The sequence below is a fragment of the Lycorma delicatula genome, chromosome 4 (assembly GCF_047948215.1).
Source record: "Lycorma delicatula isolate Av1 chromosome 4, ASM4794821v1, whole genome shotgun sequence".
In the NCBI taxonomy this organism is placed as follows: Eukaryota; Metazoa; Arthropoda; class Insecta; order Hemiptera; family Fulgoridae; genus Lycorma; species Lycorma delicatula.
In genome coordinates this window covers 97,910,572-97,930,889 of record NC_134458.1, presented here as the reverse complement: position 1 = coordinate 97,930,889, position 20,318 = coordinate 97,910,572, and positions in this window count along the sequence as shown.

Sequence of the window (20,318 nt, the reverse complement as noted above, 5' to 3'; positions counted from 1 at the left end):
AATTATGTGGTTTCGACAAAAAATACATATATTTGTACTCGTTTTATAAATTTTACAAATTTAGAGAAATACTTCTGAAATGTTTTCATTGTTATTTTTTAACATCTTTGTCGATAGTATCACACAGTCTTACGTGATTTTGGCATTGTTGTACGTAGATTATGGTTGTTTTGATGTGATTAATAACTCAATTAGTAAGTGACCACAGAGTATAAAATTCTGTTGTGTTTTGTTTCACGCTTAAATATATTGTATTTGGTGTGTGCGTGTTCTGATTCAGTTAGGAAATTAACAAAAGTTGACTATGACTTTGCGTCTAAAATGTAAACTTGATTTTATGTTTGTGGTTGGATGTACGCCTGTTTGTCCAGCGTATGATTTGTTAAGGTCTCTGTAGATTAATATGTACTCTTCAGGATTATGTTCATCAGTAGGATAATCGTTTGGAATACACACACACACACAAACTTAATTTCCACGTATATATATAATTTTTCATTTCCGTTACAAGTATATATAATCCTGAATAATAAAGGATAACGGCAAAACGATATTTCGTTCGGTAATAGGGTAAAACTTTCGCACTGCAAATATTTAAGAAACAAAGATTCTGCGCGGTAATATTATAAGTAACTATTACATTATAAAACCACTATTAAACTATAAAAGCCGGAATTTGAGACTGTAAAATATACTCGTTGATGGTAAAAATATTCTACGGGACTCCAAATCAGGTTTAACTTTATATACAAAAACTCTATTTTCGTTTCCGTTAACGTATATAGAACTTACTTAGAACCATCCTGATTTCAGTTGTGCGCGTGTGCGCGCGTGTGTGTGTATGTGTTGAGACATTTCTGTTGCTTAAGCATAACTATTAATGAAATGTATGATTATTTCATCGTTTTTCTATTAACTAAAACAAAAATTTGCACTAAATTATATTAATGGAATATTAATAAATTATACTTGTACGAGCTTTATCTTTACTTCGTGGCAAGGATTGTGTAGTTATCATAGTAACATAAGTACGACATACAACCAAAAAAGATTTACAAGTAATTGTTTTATTATTATGAGTAATAAATTGTTTTATCAAAATTTACATTCAGAAATTGTTGTGATATTCATGAAAAACCCCTAGTTTTGTTGAGGTGAGTGCTGCGAAACTGTGATGGTTTAAGAATTACGTTTTGCGTTCGATCAAAATTTGGTGCATTCTAATTGACCAGGAGTATCGTTTAGAAAAAATGAGAAAACTGTGATCGGTTGGAATTTATTTCATTGTAATTGGCCAGAACCATCCAGAACTGATTTGTATAAATGTAGACTATTTTTAGGGACTCTTAAGAAACTAAAGATTCTGTTCTGGTTTGTAACCGGTGTATTTTAATAAGTCTGATTTAGCACTGGATTCATCGAAATAGTTGTTTGTTGAGGCTGATAATAATAAAGGTACGCTACATGAATGCGTGTTTGGATCGGTGGGTGTTTATCGGTATCGGTTTGTCAGGATTAGTAATTTATCGTGGTCAGGAGATATTTGATTCTGTTTACGAATATTATATAAATGAGCAAAATTCCAAATAGTTAAAAGAATTTTCATGATTTTGAAATATTTGATTGTTGATATCGTAACTGTTTATTTATTTATTTATATGTACATCTTTAATACACACCCGATTTGAATGTTTATCTATGCACACAAACACAAACATATTTCAAGAAATCAATTTAATTTTTGTTAAGTTAAATGATATACCTGTACATTAAATTAATAGATACCTTATCTTTATTTACAATCAATAATATTAATTAGTGCCTAATATTTTGAGAAATGGAACGAAATTACTCATTTCCATTGTTCTATAAATAATAAACAAATTAAATTAATACTAAACGATACAATAAACATAAATATATGTTACAATAAATATTAATTATAATTAACTCAGAAAATTGTGTTGCCTATAAGTTTTAATTTTACAGGACATTAATTGCCAGACTAGAAGCCTGTTCGTGAATATATGTTCAATATTTGTATAAGGATCTTACAGATTATTCATATTTATAAATGTGTAACAAATACAAAATTAAATTATAATTTGGAAAAAAATACAAATTTCGTCGAAATTATTTTGTTGATATCCTTATTTAAACTCAATTTAGTTTTCATTTTTATTTTAATTCTATAAGTAATTATGAGATAAACTTAATATTGGGGAGAACTATGGGAAAAAAAAGATACAGATTTTTTTTTTTTATTATTTCTATACGGTAAGAAAATATCAATCCAGAAATTAAAATAAAAAAATTACGAAAATGAAATATGTTAAAAAAAAATTAAATTTCAAAATATGAGAACGAAATGTAGCAGAATTTGAAGGTTTTTTTTTATTTTGTAGGAAGTAAACTTACAAAGAATAAATCAATTATGTAGTTATCATAAACAAATCGGGATAAACCAGGAGGGATTTCATGTTAAAAATAAATATTTTTCAAACATAGATATTTTAGCAATGAACGGTGAGTAGGAAAATAAAATAAGCAAGTAAAGACTTGAATGTTGGTTTAAACAAGAGATTGCTGAAAATAAGGTATAGAAGATAAGGTTGATAGGTTGTATACGTAAGTGTATATATATATACAAAACAGAATATTAATATTGTATATATATATATACAAAACAGAACCTAATAAATCACTACGCAAATAATAGAAATAAATATAAATACTCAGATAAAATATTTAGATCACAAATGTTTCATATTATAATTCTTGAGGTTAAAACAACCATTTTACAATATGATATTATTACTTAAAATTAAACAAGATACAAAACAATAACAACATTTCGCCTTCAGTGCAAGACTTTATCAACTGCAACTTGATAAAAGCCAATATTGTAAAATTGTAGTTTTTACGTGAAGAATTATGGAATATTTGTGATCTACAGTAAATATTTTATTTGTGTATTTATATTTATTTCTATAATTTTGGAAGTGACTTGTGTCTGAATATTTTGTGTTCCTGTTATTTAACACCCAACGGAGAAGTTATCGCTTATTATTTTCATTTATTATTATTTTGTGTATATATATATATATACATCTAGAATTGGCTAATTTTGTAATAGAAAGTAAAAATTACAGAACATATGAATGAAAATGAAGTGTAAAAGCCAGATGATTCCTGACACAGGTAAGAATTGCGCAGAATAGAAAAGAGAAAGATGTGCATTAAAGCAGTAAAATGAATGACTGCCGAAAAAAGTATATATTAAGTACACTTTCATCTCTAGATTAAATCTTTCTTATGGAGAAAAATGTTTATATTTAATCAAATATTTATAAGCCTAGATTTAATTATTACGTAATAAATATACATTATGTAATTTACAGTCTGCTTAGAGAGTTCTAGGAGCTATCAGGTACGTATAATTTTAAATTCCCCTCGCATTTAAAAAATAATTTTTTATCTACAAGCTTTTTTTTGTCCAGTTATTCCTGAAGAGTATTACATTATTAAAGTCCATTAAATAAATTTCAAGTCTCGCTTCTGCTTTATTTTTCTTAGTTTTTCAAATCATAATGCGTATAACAATACCTTAACTTTTACTTTATTAACCGGTTATTTAAATTCTGTTAATTTTTCTGTCGCTGATAAAATCATTATCATGTAAACCAACAATAAATAGCGTTGTTTTACCGGCGCGGTTAACAGTAGTTTTGTTTGAATTAAATGACGGGGCGTGAAGACTTTTTTCAGCGATTACACGTTTGGTCGTTTGCACGTATCAATGAATTCTCTTGGTATCATATAAAATACCGTTTCGGATTCAATAATTTGTGGGAATGTTATTGGAAGTTATGTTCGTTCGTAAGACATATCGGCACGTACCTTAGATAAGTTGTGCCATGTTCTGATGTTCTATCGCTATTTTATACAGCCTATATAAAATGATCGAGCGATATCGCAGTTGCTTTAAGGAATTATGTATTATTTTCTATTTCCAGTGCCCGATGCCCTTTCATATATTACCGGTTAAATAAAATAAAATGTATAAAAAATAATAGTTCACATATCAAAAGGATATGACAAGAAAATTGAATGAAGATAATTTCTTCTGCTCAAATAATGAAAGGTTATTCATTTACATGTATTAATAATAATAATAATATTTATTTATTTATTTATTTATCAAAATTTTCTGAACACCATCAAGGGATTTTATTAATACAAATATGATCACTTTAGTAAAATTGCAAAGAAAGATTAAACCGTGTGAAATTAAACCTCACTGAAAAAAAAGAGTAAAATGCACTAAACTATCTTGCTTTAATAATGAACTCTTCTTGAAAATACTGATGAAATATCGAGATACTGCAAAAACAAAAAAAAAATTAACTACACATTAACACTCTCACTTTCATTATGTTACTGTTATGGATCCGGTGTTGATTTTTTAGAAGAAATTTATTAAAAATAACTGAACCACTCTTCAGAATTCGTCACTACCTGATGACACAAAAATCCTTTTACTATATTTTACACTCGGACAGCACGCTAATAAGTAGTTTAAAGAGATTCTAGTTGCAACACTACAGTGAACTCCAACAGACGCCTCGTTAACGAAATATCGGTATATTTTCAGCAGAAAACGTATAAACCAACGTATATTTTATGTTTTCTACTATCTGCACTACCAAAAATTTCGTGTTACAAAATTATGGTTAAAAATAGATAAGAAAGAAATGAGAGCTTTTCACAATTTTTATTTGTAAAACTAAAAAATATACATAGTTTGAGAAGTAGGAACGTAAAAATGATTTCTTATGAATTTTTATTTGCGTTTTCGACATCTTAAAATCGCGTAATTTTATAATTTTTCAAGCCTAAAAAATGTATACTGTATGCTGTTTGATTTATGGAATGCTAATCACTCAATATTTTTGTTATTAGAGTTGACGTACTTATAACTAAAAAGTTTTTTTCTTTTTTGCCCATATCTAACTTTTTCTACAGTTACAACTTGGGACTTATAAATTGTGAACGCCCTTCAAAAGAAAGTGGGTAACAATTTTTTCCAGCTTTTTAAGTTCATTTTAATGTATGAATCATTACGGATCCAATATTATCAGCTAATAATCAACTTTAATTTTCGGATTTAAAGAGTGCCTCGAATGAAAGCTGATTCGATATATTATAATTATCTTCATACTTTGAAAAATGCCTTATTTTAATCAATTTTAATTAATTAAACCTTCTTTTTAGGTCTGTACATTTAATCAAAGCATAACCGTACAACCGATATATAAATTAAAAGAACTTTACCAAAAATACCTGTTTAAAGATAATTTTTACTTTAGTTTAACACATTTTTTTTTTACTTTAAAAGCATTTTGTTATTGATGTTCAATAAAAATTGACAGGCTCCACATGTATGTTATACATACACAGATACGTAATGCATTACCACGCAGAGTAAATACAAAAACCGTTGGAACAGAGGACGGAACAAAAATGAAGCAATTATAAGCATGAGAAATTTAACCTCTGTGTCTCCTTTCATTGCTATTGTTAAGTTTGATTCCATACTCCTCAATGATCTTATTTAACAACCAACTTTGACAGTTTATAAATCATTCATTATTCAGTAAAACGTTCGTTAATTATATAGGAAGATTTATTCTTAAACATTCTGATTTTCTCAAAACAGTGGTCGCTTAATAAAATTTTATATTAGATAATAAATAAACCACTGAAAAAATAAACAATAAAAAAAGGAAAATTACATGTTATTAATATATTTTTTGGTATATTATTCAGCACATCTATGGGTTATTTTAAATAAATACGCAAAATTTTAGTTTAATAAGTTCTATAGTTTTCCAGTTATAGGAGGTAAAGAAGTGCACATTTTTGTAATCTAGTAAAATTCACTGCACTCATCTTAATAATGAACGTTGGACGTAGGTTATGATAAAAATATCAAAGCGGATTGACGGAATTAAATTGAAAATTTTGCAATAAAAAACAGAGAGAAAATATTAATTTAATAAATCAGAAAATTAACATAGAGTTCTCCTTTTACCTACAACAATAATAATAATTATAAACTGACTGAAAAGTAGTCTAATACATGAAATAACTACTACATATAAATAAAAGGTTCTCAGAAGATATTCGCATGGAGTATTACGGAGCGTAAAGTACTCAAAGTTGAGAAAGGGATCATAATCAAAAAAGGTTTCCAGTCTCAAAGAGATGATTTACTCAGTGACTAATAACGAACTAATAAATATCTGGAAATGCAACAAGCTAAGCAGTCGTTTACAAGAAAATAAAAGATAAACTAACAAAAAAAATTCTTTAAACGAATTATTTTATTATTAAAAACCCAATCAGCCAAAAATATTCCTTCCTTCAACATCACATTTACTTAACAAATATCATAGAAAGTTGCTTTAAATTATGATCTCGTCAAAAACTAACTTCATTACAAATATGCCGCAGCTCTGTGCTTGGTGGTACTAACTGAAAGATCACTATGACCACGCAATATCGACGGATATAACAATAATAAATAAACAGTCAGACTTTTAATTCCTAGTTAAAAAGAATAATAGCATTTTTCTTATTGATATTGCTCTCACAACGTAGTTGAGATGTCCCCACAATGTTTTAAAAATCTATAAAAGAAAAATAGAAAGATTTAACATTAGAAATGCGATCTATCTAAAGAGTTGAATGTGTATCAATCATCTACGACAGGAATGATTCCTAATCAGCCTAAAAAGTGAATTTAAATAATAGTATTTAAATAGAGTTTCAGAAGTCCGTTGTTCTCGATACGTGTAGAATTGTAAAGGAGTTTCTCAATTTTGAACACAGCGAAGCAGTTTTAGGAATATATAACAATTTACAATGTTGTATTGCCGTCATTGGTCACTAACCCCCGATGCGTTTGCAATATATGCGAGCTCTACGGTCAAAGTGCAGATAAAGACGTTTTAAATAACAGCAATAATATATTTTATCAACACCAGAAAAATTGGTGGAATTACATAAAACAATTACATTACTTAGCTTATTTCAGTTTGAAATTTGAATTTTTTTTTAATAATTTCGAAAAAATTTTGAAATTTTTTAATAAATTTCGAAGTAACTATTAATTTGTAAATGATTTTAAGTTCAGTAAGTTATTGAAAGTAGGGTGCACTTGTATACCTTTGGAAAATTACCGACAGTAATACGGAAGTCATGCTATGTGATTTGATGATAAGTGAAGAGTAGTAGAGATTTGATCGACGGAGAACATCGAAATATTTGTTGCGTATGGATGATTCAAGAAGAAGAGATTATTCGGATTAAAGCTTCTTTATTTTACCTAACGAGGCATAGATAATAAAGGTGAGAAATGGAAATCGAGACGGTAAGTCATTTTCTTGTCTTCCAGTTATCTATAACATTTTAATTTATCACCATCAATAAACATTTTTTATAAGACATAGTTTTCTATCACATTATCACTCTATGTAAGTTTCTTGAATTTCACATAATTAAATCTTTACACAAAGTAATTTTACACATTTCTACATACGTCTTCTAAATTAATCCATGGCATTTTTGTACGTCGTGATCAACCAACTTCAAATAAAGCTTAAATTACTAAAAATCTATGCTATTTTGGTGCATTTCAGCAGCTTAAGAATAATGAACTTTTATATAACTTCTTCATCAGTACAAAAATTTACTTCAAGAAATGAATAATCAGTTTCGATTTAAACTTAGATTGACTGCAGTCTCAAACTACGTTATTACATCCGCTAACATAATCTTAAAATCTTATTGGTCTTCTAAATTTTATCAGTCTGACTTTTTGTATGTATTTTGCTGCAGTCATCATCTTAATGTTAGCATTAAAAACAAAGGTAAGAAAATGTAGAATTAAAAAGTTAACTTTTTATACTCGACTGCCGATTAGCTATGTTATCTCATAATTTGTAAACTTGGTCGATAATATTTCCTTACAATCTTGTTGACTGAATATATTTTAATAGCCCTCTCCATTTTTTAAACATTTCTTACATACCGGTGTTTACAAATATACCAAAGTAAAAATACTGAAGCAGTTGGTCAATCGTTTCTTTATATATCGTAAATTCATTTTAAATCAGACCTGATAAGTGAAACAGAAACTGAAAATCGATAATGTTTTGTATCATTTCGTAAAATTCCATATAAAGATAACGATTTCATTCAATTTTGTTTTTTTTTCAGTAATAACGCTTGATGATATCGACCGTGGATAGTATTGTGTTATTTCACAAATCGTCATCACTGATGATAATTTTTTGAAATCTTATCGTTTAATAAGAAATTTATCAGTTTCTATCATTTTTAATGGAGAGTATTTTGTATCTACTACTTTTCTATAAATACAAATATTATGTCCAATTTTGTAGCCTGTTCAATCTCATCTTTGAATACCTTTAATGTGTTCATTTAAAATTTTATTGGCTGATTTCATTTCAAATAGAAAACCGATTTATTATTTCATTCTTTATAAACACGATCGAGATTATTTTTCTAAAACCATGTTCCTGAAATGTATTTATCATCCTCTGTCTTCTTGTAGAGTTTTATTAAACATTTCTAAAAAAACTTTTCATCCATCTTACATTTTTACAATAAACTAAAAAACAGAATTCTGATCAGTTAGCAGATCGATAGCTACTTCTTCTATGACGATTTTTACTATTTCAAATTATACTTAATTTACAACCAAAAAAAAAATCTATAATATTGTTGCTATTTTTTACGTTCCTTGGATGTCCATGAAAAAAATGTGACGTTTTTCAGCATAAAAAATTAATAAAGATAATTTAGATTCTAAGAGTTAGCCATTTGACCACGGCTGTCAATTAGCTAGAAATACTATCTCATACTTCGCAAAAGGTTTAAGTATGTAAACATTCCGTTACAATTTTGTGATATACATGCATTTTAATAGCGTACATCTTTCTGTAAACATTTTGATTTTCCAATTTTTTAGACTGTGTGTTACAACGAACTGATCATATATATATATATATATATATATATATATATATATATATTATATTAATGATTGTAATCTCGTTAATTAATTTCAAATTCGACATAAATAACTCCGGAAAAAAGTCCAAAAATTAAATCTATATTTTTTTCCGCTCCGTTCGTTTCCATTTATGATTGATTTTTTTTCATTTAGTGATTTTATCAGAATATAAATAGTCCTAAAGAATATATCTGAGTGTTCTCTCTTCATGTCGGCACCCGATTGTCTTAAATATATACAGTCAACGTCATCCTACATAATGTTATTTCATTAAAATCTGATTGGTTGCAATGGCTTTATTATTCTCTCCTTTTTTCTACAAATATGATTATTTTGCATTGTCTATTTAGTCAAATAGATTTAATTTAAAGGCATGTCGAGATATAGAGCAGTTCCCTCTAAATTCGTATTTGGTCTACATAAGTCGAGGATTCATTAAATTCAAATTACGTTAAATGTAATGACATTAATAAAAACTGTTCCTTTACTTTTCTTCTTCAAGTTTTTACATATGAGAACAATTATTAATTCATCTTTTCATTGCTTTTTAAAGAAATGAGAGTTAGCTTCTTGACCTAATAATACCAAGATCATTCATTTTTGAATCTCGTTACAGCCATTTAAAAGCCCATTATTGTAACAGTACTCTCACAACTATTATTTTTTAAGTTTTAGTAAAGATATATCAGTCTCAATAATTAAACTACCATAACCAATTTTTCCGTTAATATGGTTTTCAGTAAACCAACTACACATTTCTCACAATTAATATTCCAATCGATAGTCATCTCTTGGCTCATTTATAACCGTTTTTCACTGTATCTAACTAATAATGTGTTTCCAACCAGTAATCAGATAGAGATCAAACGATGGTGGTAAAAGAAATAAGCATTCTTGATATCGGTCATTTTCACACGTTTCATTTTATCTAGCACAACCTTTTCTTATATAACTATTTTGTTTGTTCACCAAAATTCAAGGTCATATTGTAACCGTTATTTCAGATTATTTCAGTTAGTGCAGGCTTTTCTGTTTTAAAAATATAACTGAAAGCTTTCTTACTGTAAAAAAAATCACAAATTTTTATCATGTTCGATAAACATTAATTATAATCAGTACAAAGTTTAAGTGTCGACAATAAAGATTTCTGGGTGGACCTGAAGGATAGTGTTGAAGAATATGATTTCATTCATCACCTAATTTTTGGTGAGGAGTGTACATTTCATAATATTGGAAAGGTCAATAGACAAGATATACGAATTTGAACAGAGTGCCCTAGAGAAACTGTGTAACATATAATGAACGTGTTTTGTGGTATTTCCCGCGAAAAGGTGTACGATAAGTTCTTTTTTCAGATCGGTCAAAATTTTCCATATTTTTGTAGCTTAAGAAGTTGCGGTGTTCTGATCGGTTGAAAATCGTTGAAATCTAATTGTCCTGAACGAAGCAGTGTTGGATTATTCATAAGTGTTCTGAGATGGAGATGGTGAAATTTAAGTGCAATCTGCAATATCTTCGAGTAAATGTGTGTTGTCATCTGGTAATGTTTATCGGTTTCACTTATAAGGATTAAAATCGTTTAACGAGGTCGGGTCGTATTTCATTCCCTTGACGCACAATTATTCGTTGTTATAAAGAGACAAACTTTCAATATATTTTCAGTCAAAACTGCATAAATTTAAAAATACTGACTGTTGGTATCATAATTCTTTTCTTTTCGTATGCATTTCTTCGCATATATTTAAGCATTGCTAATATATATTTTCACATATACAAATAATTATGTTATTACGTACGTATAATTTACGTTTTCCCGAGTAAATTCATTTGCATCCGAAACATAAAGTAGGATTCAGTGAAAAAAAAGTCGCCTCTTGCGCAAATATTTAAGAAATGATGAATCTAGGTGATAAAATTTCACGTAATTTTAACAAAAAAAAAATATTACCACACTATATTAACAGATACATGGAAGACAAAAATAGGCTTGAAGATAAAAAAAATTCGTTTCTAGTTTTAACACTATCTTTAATTCTTACCATTTAGGGCTATCAGAATTTCAACAAAGTTTGCACTGCGTATGCTTTTGCACGAAAACCAAAATGGTATCAATAAGGTTTTATGTTTCAAAATAAAAATTTCAGGAGTTTATTTTTTACAACATTATCATATTTTTCAATTAAAATTGCTATAATATTCGTTCGTTTTATAAACAATTAAATCCTAACCTGAACTTCCGTATGTATTTTGTTCATTTAGAACTCAAGAGCCGATTTGACTGATTATTTTGCCAAAGTTTACATTGAAGTTTTCTGAATTTATAAAGCAGTTAAATTATATGAATTCTGCAATAATTAGTCTGATAATAGAAAATTTAACTGTACACGGTATATCAGCTGATAAAGTAATTTTTTTTTGTATCCCTTTCAAATTGGCAAGTGATGAATTTTTATAGCAAGCAATATATATACCTACTCTACATTAAATTTCTGTTACTTCTAAACATAATTGTTATAATTTGGTTTTATTTGCACATTTTTTGTTGGTTCCGAACAAAGGTAATTAAAATGCCTTCAGGTTATTTAAATTTGAGCCAGTAACATCGATTTTATCATTAAAATGTTAATGTTTCGTTAAAACGACATTAAGAACTTATTAGAAATTCATTAAGCACAAATTTATCTTAACTAGACATATGAATGAAATTGTTAAAAAACTTAAAGAATTTTTTTATCAAAACATAAAAATTGATTAAACACTAATCCAAACAAGATATAACAATTTAATCGGTTACAATTTGGGAATGCTTTAAGCTATCGTATGAAAAATACTATTTATGTGTATGTCCTCTAACCTTTCGATTTCAATTCTTTGATGTTTAATTGGTTAAAAAAAGTTTTTTTTAGTTAAAAAAATACGCTTTCATATAACTAATGAAAAAATTACAAAAAATACCGAGATATCACTATCTGGAAATTATTGAATTAAAGTATAAATTGTTTGGAAAACTCTTCCATTACAAATATATTTAAAGATGCGCTAAAAAATAAAAATAATTTCTCTTTCATATTAAATCAAGAATAGGTGTTTATAATAAACTCTGATTAAATTCAAATAACATTTTTCATTGATAATGATGATCTATAAATTGGTTTTGTATTCACGGCAGTGAATGTACTTTTATGTGAACATTTATTTATTGCATCTCTCAGCTACATTTAACTATAATAATGCATATTCAATGAATTTATTAACAAAATTCCTTTACATCACGAATAATAAAAGCGTGGAGCGCCCTTCATTGTATTACATTATATTTTATAATAATTTTATTGATAATTTGCTGTGTAATTCACAGACAGTGTATTATTATGAAACTTCGGTCACAATCTCAGGGAAATGAGTTAATTTATCACTTTTAAACATATTATATAAATGATTTTACGTAACTCAACACAATTGTATACAAGCGTAGATGGATTTCTTCCGAAGTAGAATGATGAAGCGAAATGAATAATCGACTCGAACACATTTGTGCATAAATCTAAAAGCAGTGATTCACTGACACTAGTTTATAACTGGCCATAACCCATCTTCGTATTATGCTATTCATTTTCTTGCGTAGCAAAATGCGCTGTTGACTGACATACGAAGTTTTTCTGACGCATGCGCGGTTGTTTAAATTTCCGTTATTTTCAAACAGAAAATTTTCTATAAAAATAGATTTTTTACGGAATTTTTTGTTATCACAATACATTATCATGTACAAAAAGCATGCATTTGTGCAAAATTTTAGCCTTCTATCTCATCTGGAAGTAGGTTAAATATTACTGACAAGATTCTAACCACCCGCCGTGCAATACAGTGCGCAGAGCAAATTAAATACGATTAATTATACATATATTCTGAATATGAGCCAAATCGGACCATAAATACAATGTTTCCAAATATCTCGACCCCAGTGCTAGGTGGCGCTGGGGTCGACATATTAAACTAATTCAGAACCTTCGCGGGCATACGCACAACAACTCACCAAAATTTCATCGCAATCGGATGAATGGTAGAGGAACGCAAACGGGACAAACAAACATTCATTTTTATATATATATAGAAGATAAAAAACTAAAGATTAATCTCGTATTAAAGGTTTCTCATGTGGTTTTTATACATACCAAGTCATAAGTGCTCAATACGTCCGGCTTCGGATGCACGGCATACGACTATATGGTAGTCGAATTCGTTTCACACCTTAGCAAGTGTTTCTCTATTCACTGCTACCACGGCTGCTACTATGCGATTTTTCAGTAACATAGACGGAATCTTTTACGAAACTCCACAAGTAAAAATCGCATACAGTGAGGTCTGGCGATCTTCGAAGCCAGCGACGTAAAGCTGAATCGTTAGGTTCCAATCCGCCGATCCATCATTGAGGAATCCTATCGTTCAAAAATTCTCGTACGTACAGACTCCAGCGAGGTGGTACTTCGTTCTACTGGAAAATGAAATCTACCGAATCGGCCTCTAATTGAGGGAAAAGTCAGTTTTTAAGCGCATCGAGAAAATCTTTTCCCGAGAAATTGCACAAAAAACATTAACTTCTGGAAAGTCTCTCTCATGCTGTACAAATTCATGTAGCTTCTCCGTACGCATGTTCTATTACTGTGGCGGTTTACCTTCTCACTTAAATGAAAAGCAGCCTTGTCACTAAACACTAAGCGTTTCACAAAATTGTCATCTTCTGCCACCTTGCTAAGGACGAATTCACAAAACTCCACACGTCGTTGTTTGTCATCTTCATAAAGAACTAGCAGTAACTGAATCCTGTACGGTTTCATAAGCAAACGTCGACGCAAAAAATGCAAGATAGACATTCTAGGAATGTTCACTTCTCTACAGGCAAGGCGAGTTGATTTTTGGGGACAACTCAAAGAAACTCTGATGGATGCGGTTCGCATCTTCATCTGACACAACTGGACGACCGCTTGATTTCCTCTTACACAGACAACCCGTGTCTTTAGATTGTCTATACTACCGCCTAATGGTCTGAGCGGTAGGAGGTTCAGGACCGTATTCACTACGGGAATCACGTTAAACAGTAATTACGGACTCACACTGCGATGATTTCTGTTGTGGAGTTGCCATTTTCTCTAACGCTGAAATGAACGAATTTCTGGTGCTACCTAGCTGCAGATACGTTAAACTTGAAAATTTCCTCTTTCTAATAGTAATTTTCTCGATCAAAACTGATTATAACCTGAAGAGTTATGAAATTTTAAAATTGGCTGATTCTTTTAGGGGCGCGCGATAAAGCTTGTGTTATAGACTTAAGTAAGCATTTTATTAAATGTTACGTTTGGATTGTACTTCTGTATGAAAAAATAAAACATGAACGGTAACAAGAAAAAAGGATGGAGTCATTTGAAAATGAAGAAGATTTTAGAAAAGTAAAAGGATAAACAGAGTAAAAAATAAGGAGAATACAAGAATAACCAAAAAGGGGTATAGAAAGAAAAAGAGGGAAATGATGAAAAGGGGGTAAAGGGAAAAAGAAAAAAGGGAAAAGGTAAAAACGGGTAAAGGGGAAAAAAAGGAAAATGGAGTGTGGGAAAAGGGAGAAAGGGAAACAGAGAAAGGTTAAATTTTGTGAAGTTGCGTAATTTCAGTTTTTTAATTTTTTATTCAAAATCATAAATACGATTTATGATTTTTAATGTAGTATTTTTATGTAGTGTTTATTTATAAATTTGTATATGTTTATAAAATATAAAGTAATTAACATTATTCAGCATTAATAAATAAAGAAAACAATCATTTGAATGCGTCTTTAAATACATACAGAGGTGGGGGCTTAAATTTTCGGCTTTGTGAAAAATTCTTCAAAGAAATTCAATACTATACAGTTCGCGATGCGTTTAGTCATTAAATTATTAATATTTGCGGTTTAAAAATCACACAGTAACATTAAAAGAAAACGAATGTTATATTTCATCAATATTCTCTTATTAAAAAAAAAAGAAGAGAAATCCAGTTGTAAATAAGGAAACTATTAAATGTAATAAACAATATTTTTCCTGTGACAAAATATAAACAATAAACATTTATTGAACTGAAATGGTAACAATTTGGATGTGAAAACTGTGATCGTTTCTAATAGGAAATTAATATTTTGCCTGAAAACATTCCCTTTTTGCATGTGAAAAAGAAGTAAAACTACAGTAATATGTGAATTTACGTATTTAAATGAAAGCTTACAGTGTAGGTGTAAAATGTATAAACTGGGTTGTATATAAAAATAAAGTAAGTATCGTTTATAGTGACATCGAATAAAATGACATATCGGATATAGTGACCAAAAAGATGTCTCATGGTATGCTGTTAATACATAAATACAGTTTATAATTACATCGGTTGTAGGTACATACTCGTAAAAGCGTATAAAAATCTATAAATACTTTTCAAGGAGACTTTTAAATATTTAAAACATTTCAACACGCGTTAATCACCGACGTGCTCAAACCCGCAAAAAAATAAATAATCTTTTTAAATTTAGTTTTAAAAATGGTTGCTTTGTTTTTCTTCTTCTAAATACTTATTATCAAATATGTAGAAGAGCGCCATCTAAAATAGAAAGCAAGAGATTACTGAATATGAAAGTCATACGGAGATATGTTTAATTTTTTTTTTACCCTGTAACCAAATATTAAACACTAAATCTCGTAACAGTTCGATGTAAAAAGGTAAAATATATAATCATCTTCCGTTAGTCACTGATAAAAATTAAACTACTATTCTGATATTTTTTTGAATGAATAGAAATTTTATGTATTCAGTATAATATATGAAAAATATTTCGTGTTGTAAAAATTCGTAATAAAATAAGAAACATTGGTGTGCGTGCGCGAGCGTGTGTGTGTGTGACTTGAAACAACGTGTCATAAACGGTATTTGTAATATTGAGCAGAATATGCGTTTCACGTGTGTAGGAAGAATTGGCTATCGCAGTGATTCCCAAACTGTGCGCCGCGGCGTCCCGGGGAGCCGCAGCCTCTTCACAGGGGCGCCGCGAAATATTGTAAAAGCTTCATAATTAATTGAACCAAGATATTTATAACTATTAATTTAATGTTAATAAAGTAAAAATTAATGAAGATACACGAGTTTTGTTTATTTTTATATCTCACCTAACTTACGAGTAGTAGTTTACTTAGGGTAGGGCGCCATGGAAAAACTTTAATTGAAAAAGAACGCCACGACTCGAAAATGTTGGGAACCACTGGGCTATCGTATTGATGTCTGCCGTGTGACTCACAGTGTACAAGTGGTATACTTACATTTACTTTAAGAACGTTCCTGTATACCCATGTAAATATCTCCATATTTGAAAAAATGTTTTTTTTTTAAAAACCATCAAAAGTGTCTGAAATTGTATGTATGTATGTATATATAAGTTCAGGGCTACTAGTAATTGTTTTACACCGAAACTGAATTCACCGTTTTAAACTAAACCGATAAAATATACACTAAAACATCGTCTTAATCTTTCTAGCGTAGATGTTAGCACGTTTACTAACTCCCGTTCCTGGTAGGATCAACAAAATGTTAGGTTAATCTTTGATCGATGAAAATCTGAACCGTAGATAATTTAAAAATTACTGTCATTACAATAAGTTTACTGGCTAAGACCTCCTGACCCATACTATAAATATACAAAAATTATTATGTTAGTTATGATTTTTAAACCAAAAATAATATTTTATTTACGTTTTTCTTAAACATTAAAACGAAAACAAAGTAAACCGAAGTATATTAATGAAATCAATCAGTTTTATCTTTTTAATGTAAATTCTGTCAAATTAAATTAAACCAGTAATCAATTAAATAAAAGTAAAAAAAGAAAAATCTGTAATTTGATTAAAATTTTAATCTGTTTCAAATAATAATTATTTTAATTAAATTATACAATATTAGCCAGATAATTGTATTTATGCAGTATTTTTCATTTCATACAGACCTTAAATGTCCGTATAATTATTATTTTATTTCATTTTTTTCTACTTAAACGAAAGCACAAAAATAAGTAAATAACAATGACTGAATATGTTATTGTCAATAATGAATAACGTTAGGAACAATAAAATAATAAAACAGTTTAAAAAAAGTATTTCTGTCGAAAACGTTATAGGAGGAACATTTATGTTTAAAAATCGATAATAATAATTTAAAAAATCGATTTTTGGAGAAGGGAGAATTTGGAGACAATCTTTTTTTAAATAGTAGGATAAAATGCACGTATGTACTGAGCTTATTATAAAGTAGGTTATGTTTGCAAAAATGTTGAGGAAATTGGCCCAAGAGAAACTATCTATCCCATCCCCTGGAGATGTCCTTAAACCTTTAGCAACAAATTGCCCCGTATACACGAATTTTTTCTAAATTTCATTAAAATCGATTTATCTTGTCAAAGGTTATTAAGCTTCAAACACGCCAATACTCGTATATACGTACGTACGAATATTACCCCTCCGCGCGACCTTTTTAGTTCTTTGGAGTTCCTAAGTCATGAAACATCGAGAAATGCAAAAAAACCCATAGTCATTTTTCGACTGATTACCATACTTTCCTTCTTGCAGTATAGCTCTACAGCCTACAGCCGTGATGTCAAGAAAGTAAAATTGTTATTTTTAATTTCAGTTTCGTCAACAGATTATATAAAATTTAAGTTATCCGACTTCCTACTGTATGATAATCTTCTATACCAATAAATAACTAAATAATTATCATTAATTATGGATAACAGCCAGTTCCTTTCCGCGTCAAAGCACACCCAACTATAAAATTTATTATTTCATAAAATAAAGAACGACTTTCTATTAAATCATATAGATAAATTGGCCTCTTTTACTAAATCGAATAATGTAGACCTAAGAATGTTTAATGAACTGCAAGTTTGATTACATTCAATTATCCGAACGATTTGTAATATCGGTTCGTTCGGATAAAATATTATTATTATTACAAAAATAATTTTTATTTTTAAAAAGCGTTTACTAATTTAAAATGTACTAAAAATTACGTTAAAAAAATATCGCTAATTTAGGGAATTTTTTAATGACCTTACACAATTTAAAATATGTATTTAAAAAAAGTGTGCAAGTTCAATCATTCATTTTAAAATTAAAGTTTGTTTGTAAAATAATGCACGGTAAATAATGGACATTGTCTACTGATAATCTATGTTGTATTATATTGTTTCCGTCTACGTAATACTGTTAAAAGAAACGGTCATTTAAAAAATAAAGTGGCGAATTATTAAATAAAATGATGCAGTCACGTATTTAAAATTTAAATGCAGTATTATATACTAATTTTACACAGCTAAGAGAACGGTGAAGGTCTTTAAAAATTTTAAGGACAGTTTAAAATTTAAACATAGATTCGGAAATGCTATGTTAGCGGCTGGCGAAAGATATCGCCCTTATTTCTGCGCCTTTTTTAAAATCAAGCCAGACAGTAGTTCTTTGGATCAAATTTAGTGTTTTTATATAAAATCTGACCTGAAAATTTGAAAAAAGTCTCAAAATTGTATTTTTATTGGTTTTCAAGTAATCTGAGGTAAAAGACAAAAGTTTGTGGTCTAAAAACACACTAATTTATGTTTGGTGTAAAATAACTTTGTTAAATGGGTAATAACACATAAACGGTTTAAACAAACTTGTAAAATTTGATTTTGTGTAAAATAGTATGAATAAAGTACTATTTAGAATTTAATTATTAACAAGACGTATCAAAATGTGACAGATTTTTTCATTATTACTTGGACAACTTATATGGTAAACTTTCAACGATTAGACGTCTCCTTCAAAGCAATTCGAAGAAGAATATTTCGGATTTTTAAAGTAATCTTAAAATTGTATTAAAGTAATTTAAATATTCGTATCTTATAATAATCCGTATTTTTAAACATATTTGTTTTAAATATTGTATTTAAGGGCTTTAGTATTAGAATTATTATCTGTGTCTTTTATAATACATTTTTTCAAGCAGTAAAAATAATTGCGAATTTTGAATCATTGTTTGTTTAATATATACGTATAAAAAGACCTCGGTATTTTTAGATAATTAAAAAGTTGGTTTGTAATCAATAAAGGTGCAAATAACTCGCATACCGGTCATGAACCAATATATTCAGTTACTACAGCTTCGATCAGGACGTAGTTAAGCGTCGGGCTTCTGAAGAAACGAGTAAATGTTGAAAAATCCGACCTGAAACAAAAATTTATAAATTTTTATTCAGAAACATTGAAAAAATCTCTCTGATTCCTTACTAAGAGTAAATATAAGAAGCCTGAAGAAATCGATTAGTTTCCTGATTGCTTATTTTATGTTAAGTTTTAATTTAAGATTTATAAGACTGTATCGAGAAGTATTTCAATTACACTAACAGACTAATACGGCCACTAGACATATTTTCTTAGATTGTGGGAGCTTCGATATTAAAGAAATATGATTTTTTAAGTCAGGGTTCTGCATCTTTTTATTGTCGGCTCAGTGTAAAGAGGAATATACAAAGTAAGTTTTTTAAGCTGTGGTGTTTCGACTGCACCCGTTCCTTTTAATCTAATCTACGTCTACATAATAAATCTATTCTGATGTATGAATCTCCCCTACTTTGGACGTTAGAAATTTTGTAATTAAAACATAATTTTTATTTATTCGGCTAGTTAAACGATAATATATATATATATATATATATATATATATATATATATATATATAATAATAATAATAATAATAATAAAACTGAAGCTTTATAATAATTGTAAAATGTTTTTGGTAGATTTTCACAAGATCAGTTAGTAATTAAAGAAAAAATTTCTATTGACATTACGGTTATTATTTATAATAAAAAATACCTATTTTTATTCCAAGATATAATTTACTTTAAATTATGCATTTTTCCCATGTTGTCCCTTTAATCCCTTAACCTACAATAAAGAGTTTCTTTCTTTGTCTTGACGTCAAAAACCAATTCTTTACCTCAATTTTTATTGTTTTATTTTCAAGTCACCTGAATTTCCTACTTCTCACTGCTTCTTTGAGTAAATAAAGATCTGGAAATCATATGATGACAAAGCTAGATTGCAGACTGTGTATCTGAAAGCACACTTCCCGAATGTTTTAAAATTTATTGCTTTACTGGAGAAATGTTTTAGCG